The sequence below is a fragment of the Egretta garzetta genome, unplaced genomic scaffold (assembly GCF_000687185.1).
Source record: "Egretta garzetta isolate BGI_Z169 unplaced genomic scaffold, ASM68718v1 scaffold205, whole genome shotgun sequence".
In the NCBI taxonomy this organism is placed as follows: domain Eukaryota; kingdom Metazoa; phylum Chordata; class Aves; order Pelecaniformes; family Ardeidae; genus Egretta; species Egretta garzetta.
In genome coordinates, this window is record NW_009259713.1 from 24,016 (window position 1) to 33,191 (window position 9,176).

Here is a 9,176-nt window from a genome sequence, read left to right on the forward strand (position 1 = left end):
CAGCTTGAAAACATCATCACCTGCAAAAATGCATTACCTTTTGTGGTTATAAAATGGTTATTATATGCAATATCTACATGGAATGTTTCTAAGGTATGATATCAATAGAGCTTAATCCTGTCTTTTTTGTTTTATTTATTAACACTTAAATCTTTTTTGTTTGTTTGTTTTTCCTATACAATCAGGTTGCAAAGCAGATCTGATAGGACAGTTCAGATTCGTTTCAGCATGTATTTGGGAAAATTGCTGCTTTTCGCCACAGCAGCAATGTTAGGTGCAACATAATGGTCTGGAACCACTCCCTTCTTCCAATTGGCACCAGTTTACCACAGGGCAGGGTAAATCACTCCCTTGTAATGTCAGCCTTGTATTTGCAAGCTTATATGTTTAATCACCCTCAGTGTTTGAAGACTATCATGACTAGCAATTACAGGACAATTTATATGAGTCCGATTCAGAGCCATTAGAAAAAAGACCGCAGGCAAACCCCTGCCTGGCTTCTGCTGGGCTCCTTGTTCCGCTCTGCCTCCTGCCTCCTGTGCTACAGATGTGGCCAGCAAAGATGCACCCGATGCCATTCTCCCGTCCTCCTTGGCAGCCTGCAGCATGGGTGCCAGTTGTTTGCTTCAGCATCACCAAGTGTCCCTTGCATGAGAGCCACATGATAGAGGTGCTTATTATTTTTGTTTCAGCTTCTAGACAATTGAAGTCCTTTATGTTCAATAACCTAAAATTGTTTTCCACACCTCCAGAGCTCCTGGAGCAGCACCTTTACACGGGGCCCTTCAGGTCTAAATTCTAGCAACATACTGACTTATATGAATCAAATATTTTCTCTAACTCAATAATATTTTGACTCCATTATCCTCCAGCACTATGTAGCAAACTATATTGGGAATTGTCTATCAGTTTCTCCCACAGCTTCTGGCAGAGTGTGCTATAAGATTTCAAATTCGTTCTGGAAAGAAACCCTATCATACGCAACAGCACAATATATCCCTAGCCTCGAAGAAGATATAGATCCCTACCCTGAAGAAGTTATGTCTCTGGATAGACAGTTTGCAACACATTTTCATGTTGCAGAACTCTCTACGCTTCCTGGAGGTGAAATACAACCATTTAGAAATTTTACTCAACAAATTTAATAAAAAATATTTAATCTATTTTTTAAATATAGAATAAAAAACTTGAAATATCATATGCTTACAGCTTTCATCATCAGTTCAAAGAAGGTGTTTGAGATGATTACTTTTTGGTACCAAGTAGAGCACCAGTTTCAGGCATATATCTCTTTTCAACAATTGAGGCTTTTTGTACTTTATTTTCATTTATTTTAAAATTTAAAAACTCCCATTCATATCAATAGCTGGATGTGAACAGCATCGATATAGGCACAGACAGCTCTGGTAGTTAATAGTAGTTACTACTTTTTTCTGTCTCACTGAGATAGGTAGGAGGCTCCTGCATCAATCAATTTTCAGTACTTACAGCTTCTGTATGACATATTCTCCTTGGCTGACACATTGCAACAAAAACTGCAGTCCTCTACAAACAGATTTTGCATCTAGTCAGTCTCTTTGCTGATATCAGGGAAATACAGAAAAAAATTGATCACTAAATATTCCTCTATTTCTCTTTTTACTTCTCTTGAGGCTCAATTCACTATTCAGCCTGAAAAATGTCCGGTGTTACAAATGTCTGAAGGCCATTTTTGTTGCCATGACAAAGCTGTATTTGAAACATCATCGCGCTTCCAGACTGAAATTTGTTCGGGAGACAACACGAGAGCAGCTACCCCTCTGGTTAAGCCAGGCTGTGTTTTCAGAGCAGCGTAAGCCAGGTGTCCTGCCCACTGTCCCAGACAGGTTGGCAAGAAAGATCCTTGTATTTATGAACCTGGTTGAAGATCCCTAACATGTATTTTGCTTTGAGAGCCACCAAATTTACCTGCCAAGGCATTCACCTGTACACCTGCCCATCATTACATAGGGATGACTTAGGGCTGACTTTGCTACTCAGGGCAACATTTTCACAGCATAGTTCAAAGCAATTTTCTTCTGGCTACTAAAGCAATTTCCACATTTTTTGTGACTGCTGCTTCCTGGAGGGTGTATCATTTGCTCCAAGAGGTCAGTGAAGCTGCTCTATGCTATCGCACAGCAGCAAAAGAAGGTGTCTGTCACTCCTGTGCCCCACTTGGGAGAGCTTGGAGGCATCCACCTCAGTCCTGCATGAGGCCATCAAACACATGGCGCATACTCCCAGCCTGTGGTCCTTGATAAGCAGGGGCCAAATCCACACACCTGCTAATGGGTATCTTTCAAAGGCAAATTTCACACATGCAGGTGAAACAGTACTTAGAAAAATACCCGTAGACTTAAAAGAAAGTAGGAGTCTCTCTTGCACTGCGCTTAACTCAACTTGCATGTCATGACCGAATACCAAATCAACCAGAGCTTTGACACAAGCCTATGTATGTCTTCCCTGTATGGTCACTATACCTAGAACCACTGTGTTCAGCATTTTCAGTCTTCATTGTTTTATTATAACATAAACAGAAGAGGAAGAGGTTTTAGGTGAGACAGATTAAAGCCACGGGTTCATCAATGACTCCCTTCCCCGAGTCACTGGCTTGCGTGGCAGGTCCTTTCCTCCAGTCTGCCTCTCACTGGAGCAACTTTTTTCATGGTTTTCTTTGGGTCCCATCAAACAGAAGGAAAGTCCCCTCCATCCTCCAACCCCGCAAGAGCCTCCTGCCTCTGGTTCCTGCTGCTGGTCCTGGCTGACGGGCGGCAGAGGGGCTCCCGAGGCGTGCTGGGCTTGCCAGGGGTCACAGCTGGGCAAGCTGTGCAGGGGGGTGGCTCAGGGGCACTGAGCGGACCCTCCCTTTCAAGGCCCTGGTGGAAGCTGGCTGGTTTCAAACTCCCTGAAACAAGGAATTTGTAACTCTGCATTGGCTATCAATTGCAAAGTTAAGGTGAAGCCACTCTGAATGCGTTTTAAGCCTCCTTTTTTCCAAAGGTCTGGAAGACATCTGTTTGAGTATTTTATTACTATTATTTTTACTAGCAGAAGGTACCATTTTTTTGGCTTAGCACGTGTTCATCAGTCATTGTTACTGCGTGAGAAACTTCATTTTTGTTTTGCAGTTTTTTAAACTTACATTTCACAGTTTAGTCCTAAGCCACAGACCCACTGTCAAAGCCCAATACACACAAGAGCAACAGTCAGCTGGAGTAGCGCTGGTACAATTAGAACTGAGGGACTTACAGTAATTATACAAAATACAAGATGGCCAACACAACATTGGTTTGGAGAAGAATTTCCTACACTGCCAGACTGCCTCTGGTACCAGCCCAAAAAGCACCAGGCTTTGCTGTGTTTGGTTCTGTGAGTGCCTGGATATCTGCTGTCTCCGTGTTCTTGGTCTGGGGAAAAATAGCACGTGTGGGTGAAGCAGCCACTACCTCAAGCTGAGAAATAGCTGCAGCAACAAAAAACAAAGCACAGACCAGAGTGGACAAGGTTGGAAGACTTGCAAGAAAGTCATCAGAGAACATAAAATTGCACTCATCTGGAACGGCCGCTGTGCTGCTGGAAGTGATAACAAATAGGAAATGGAATCCTGTTTCATTTGAGATTTGAGATAACTGCGTAACTTCACTTAATATCAGTGCTTCCTTGTAGGAGAAAGAACTTACAGTACTGTCACAGGGAAGGTATTCAAGTCTGAGTGCCCGGACATCCCCCTCCTGCATTTTTTCAGAGTGCGCTGAGTAAAGCAAGGACGGAAAGGTTTTACTCCTCCAGCCAGCCACCTGCAGTCTGTCTGCAGGAAGGAGAATGCACTGTAGGCATATTTGAACAACCTATCCTAAAGACTCTGGTATCACAAATTGAGTTAGAATTTTATTTTCTTCAGAGGTTTATCCATAGCACCTCTACCATTCCTGGTGGTTCATAAGCATTAGGTTACTACCTAAAGCAAAAGACAAGAACACTTTATTAGCAAAAGACTGCAATCCTGTTTTGCTAAAGCATGACTCAGATCTAGAAAACCTTACCAAAGAAACAGATGCTTTGGTAAGCAGATGTACGGCTCCCTGAATTTCAGTGGTGGGAACAATTCAAAAAGAGACTTTGGAAACTGATTTCCTTCTGGTAGAATGCACTGTAACTTCACCATGCGGTTTTCACCCAAGAGATAGCATCTAATCCAACTGGAAGATGACTGCATTTTGCCTTTATTCTTTACAAGTTCAGAAGCACTTAAAAAGACAAGTTATGAGGACCTGACCCACAAGATAGGGCACTACCATGTGTGGAAAAGAAACCTGGCCACCATTCAAACAGCAGAGATGAGGCTGGGAATGCTGAGTCACCAACACATATAAGACCATTTGGCCTGATATTCTTAATTCTGCTTGCAAAATTCAAAAGGGGCCCAATCTGCAATACTTCTTAGAGTGACGGGGAGCTGAGGACTGAAGTGGATTTGCTGAGGAATGGTACACAATCAACTAGCAAAGGCTTCACTTTGGCCAGGTGGGTTTTTGAAACGCCCAGGTGGGCTGGCAAACCAGAAGATCACACATTACACTGCTAACAGGACAGTACTGCTACAAATCTTACGTGTTTCTTCTGTGCTGATGGGTCAGTATATGATTGGGTACAACCTGGATGTTGAGATTTGGAGGTCAGACCTGGAAAATAAAGTGGGGATGATCAAGCCCAAATGGGAGGGGAAAAAAAAAATCTTGTTCTTACTCCCAGATGACTCACTGCTGTCTCTCTCTGCCCCAGCTTTCTGGGAAGAGTTTCGATTACATGACTTTCCAATTCCACGTTTCCACTGCTAAATTATATACAGCCCAGAAAATAGATTTTGTGAGGTCCTCTTTTCCCCAGTGGTCTGAGCTATAAGGCTCATACAGACTAGCATGAACGAGCATTGATTTTCTCAAGTTTCCCACCAAATTCCGGATGGGACTGAGAACCCATGAGAACATCCTTTTTGCAGAACAAAGCCCATCAGACTCTGAACTCAAGAAGAAAATACGACTTTCCTTTAGAAAGCACTACAAGATGTCTTTGTCTTTGAGTTATCACCATCAGCTGCAAGTTTAAATTCTGAAAAAAATATTTTAAAAAAGGAAAATATGGTAAATGCTATTTGCGTATAGGAAAATGCACTTCAGGGCATGGGGATTATAGTAATTCAGATGCCAGTAGGTTAAGCATCAATCTGTAAGTGTTAGTTGTACCAGATTAATGAAGCATCTGTGGTGTTTGCCCAGATTTGCTTTTCCTTTCAGCAATTTATCAATTGTAGCATTCTAGAAAATAAAAGCTTAACAAATTCTGTTTATGCTTCTTTTTCACGCTACTGTTGTCATCTATATTTATTTAAATGATGTTCCTCATTTCTGACATTTTCCCTGGGGCTTGAAGAGCAGGTGTTCAGAAACAGCTCCAAGCTGTCAAAAATGAAACTGGCAATGATTTAACCAGATACAGGGCTGAGGAAACACAAGAAAGTTGTAACTGTGAATAATTAAACACCACACAGGATTTGTTGAGACCATGTCATCATTATCTAAAGGATATCTCAATTCAGATCACAGAATCACAGAATCACAGAATCGCAAGGGTTGGAAGGGATCATCTAGTCCAACCCCCCTGCTAAAGCAGGCTCTCCCAGAGCATTCTACACAGGACTTCATCCAGGCGGGCTTTGAATATCTCCAGAGAAGGAGACTCCACAACGTCCCTGGGCAGCCCGTTCCAGTGCTCTGTCACCCTTAGAGTAAAGAAGTTTTTCCTCATATTCAACTGAAGCCTCTTATGTTTCAGTTTGCATCCATTGCCCCTAGTCCTGTCGCTGGACACCACTGCAAACAGACTGCTTTCATCATAAACACGGTCATGGTGGGACTTATACTGGAGACTTTGAGTTCTTGTGTCTTTGTAACTCTGCATTGGCTATTGATTGCAAAGTTAAGGTGAAGCCACTCTGAATGTGTTTCTTTGCAAATCTAAGGAAAACACATTGGCTCTGAACCAAAACCTATCAAGATTGCTTTTGTTCTCTCTCCTGGGCCCCAAAATTAGTGGAACGCTTGCTCTTGCTCACCTTGCCCTCCTGACTTTCTGGATAAAACTGATCTGTGGGGTGAATCTTTTATCACTTTCTCATCAAGCAGCAATGCTGGTTTATTGTGCAGCTACTTCACAGTATACACATGTGTACTGGAATAACACGAGTAGATGTAACCTGTTATTTGTAGCTGGGTCTGTAACAGAAAGTACATATTCAACTACCTCTTCCTTCTGAGAAGTTCCAACAGGCCAAGTCTTTTGCTCCTCAGTCAAGTAAGTTTGTGTAGATGCATTTATTTCAGGAGCAAGGTCTGATCTAAAGAAAGAAAGAGGCACAGTGACTTAATGTTTTTGAAAAATGAAAAAAAAATAATACTTGAATACTTTTAAGGAAAACACTGCTTTTTGCCGGCTGAATCATCATCAAGTGTTGGCATCTCATGGGCTAATCATGATGGAACAAAACGCATAATTTACCATCCTTCTAATGAGATATTTTTAACCGGAAGCAAAACCTCCAAAAATATTTTGTGAAAAAACTCCAGGTGACAGTAAAGTAATGAATACATTCTACTGCTGACCAATGAAAATGAAAGATAAAACCAGAAGCTACAAACATTTTTTTCATATTCAGGTTTTCCTGAACTTCAGCCAACTCCAATACAGTGCTAAGATAGCACAACCGATATTAAGAGAATTAAAATAGAACAGAGAAGGTATTACTAACAGAGCAAGAGACCCTGAACTGGCATGAAGAGGAACGTAGCAGTCTTTTGGGTGGGCTACCGCTATACTTTGGACTATGGTGAAGACTACAATGACTGGCAACTGATAAATAGTTTTCTTTTTTTCCTAAAGGGCTTTGTGTTTGGACTTCGTTATTAACTTCAGCAATACCATCAGAGTGAATTGCCTGCTGCAGTCTGAAGAACCAAGTGCTATTAGCTGCAGTCATGCAGCAATAATTGACCACTCTTCAGCTGTTCGCCCAGTGTTGCTTTCGGTGTTTAGGAAAACAGAAGTGACTTAGGGCATGCCAAGTTAGTTAGGCTGATGCACTAGTCTTGCAAAATGAAGTAAACCAGGGCCTGATACCTACTGGCAAAAATCTGTTAGCTGCTGCTTACTCTTTGCTCATGAAACTCGGGGCTTTCAGTACTTCTGCTCCAAAACAGCAAAGAACCAATTGCACAGATCTGCTAGGGAACTACCCAAACCAGTCTCGGCCAAGACCAGCACGTGGAACTTCACTTGCCTCCTCTACAAAGAAGGAAAACCCCTCACCACTGCCACGCCTCTGGAGAGGTGGATTTTTTATCCATTATTTTTCAAGTTGGGCCTATGTGTACTGCTGTAGACATTCACTACGGAAGTGGCAAAACCAAGAGTAGCGAGGTCCGAATTGAAAAGTGGGACCGAAACAACTGAGAAAACCCAAACCGGGAGGTTATGCTTCTCACCAGCTGCAGGAACCACAGAGCCAAGAGCTGCTGAGGGCTGAATCAAGCCCAAGAAACAGACATACTGAAAAGCATTGCTAATTTGAGTCATTAACTGACGATCACTTACCTGTGTTAACACATACGTTAACGGAAACGTAGCAACTGCCATAACACCAAGTCAGTAATTCCTCGGCGAGCCATCTTGCGGGAAACGGGGAACAATAAACCATGCACTTCAGAGACTGACTCAAGATGTCATCTTTAACCTCAGAAAAGAGCACTCAGCCTGCTCTTCCTGGCTAATTAAAACTGATTAGCTCTTCCTAAACTAATATGCGTACTGCAAATACAGACATCTTGTGTCTCGGACACAGCACCCTATGGAACTACTACAAGATCTAAACCAGTGAAATCTTGCAGCCACCTGTGATGCTTTTTGCAGGACAGTGGTGTTTGGTCAATTTTCGAATTCATTCTATTATTCTGACTAAATGTCCACTTTCACCATAAAGCCATAGAAAAAGAAAGAACACTGTCCTTCATTGACAGAACAGTGTTTATAGCCTTACGCTGCCAGTCCAACTACATAGAAAGTATGGGGAACCCTAAGACAGTGCAGTGCCTTAAAACACTATTTTTCTAAGGAAGGGGAAGAGTTATTGGATATGTTAAAATATTATAGTCAAGATTTTTTTTTTTCCAAATTAGCCTACTCCAATGTGGTTTTTCCTTAAAGACACTTAGGCTTTGAATCTAACAAAAAAACCTCAATATGACTGTGTCCTTACGCAAAAATTCATGTTTCCGCTATTAAAAAAAATACGTCCTGTCCAAAATAAACTTTTGATTCTCTTTCGTTACCTCTTTCAGCATAAAAATAAGCTGCAACACTGGACGACTGTAAATAATTTTAGTGTGACAATAATTGTAGTGCAAATGCGAACGGTGTGACCGGAGCACCACCTATTCCTACGGTTCAGAGCTATCCCACAGTAAGACTCCGGAAGCAGAGAAGAGATGATGAACAAAGCACTACCTATGAAGCCTCAAACCTAATCTTTTCCTTAGTAAAGTAAAAAACTGAACCTAAGAATAGAGCACAAAAATGGCTTGCTAGCAAAAGAGCATGTGCTCTTTTGGAGCGCAAATTGCTAATTTTTAGGATTATGGCCGTTGCTGTCTCTTAACTGGCTGTAAAAACCAAGATTAACGGCTAATCTACAATGAGAGAAAGGAAGAATATACTTGTATCTATCTTGACAGTTCATGTAATCAAAACCGATTTTGTGAATTGTCCAAGTTCTAAAATGCCCCAGCTTTACAGAGCTTTACTCAGCTTTACAAACCGAGTTTGATGTACTGTGGAAAAAAAAATTGAAAAAACTTTTTTCTTATTCTCTGAATTTGGGATATCATGTCAAATCACGTTAGATACAAAGCCTTCCAAAATGGACTGGCTGAAATATGTGTTTCCAAGGGCAGGCAAACAAAACCTGAAACTACTGACAACTGCAGAGTGGGAAAATACTGACGGGTCACCACCATCTTCTGTGATGACAGAAACAATGAAGTTCTCACAGAAGAAAAATAAAGTAGACAACTGACAATGGCTATTTAAGAAAAAATACTGCTACT

At 41.6% G+C, this 9,176-nt stretch overlaps 1 long non-coding RNA gene across 1 annotated transcript; it reads right to left on the reverse strand.

The window, feature by feature from the left end:
• Positions 1-1,691: 1,691 nt before the first annotated feature.
• On the reverse strand, positions 1,692-7,750 carry LOC118452306. The gene is made up of 3 exons (XR_004842044.1): positions 7,669-7,750; positions 6,322-6,415; positions 1,692-4,703 (listed from the first exon to the last, which is right to left on the reverse strand). It is a non-coding gene; the product is annotated as an uncharacterized LOC118452306 (long non-coding RNA).
• Positions 7,751-9,176: the final 1,426 nt, after the last annotated feature.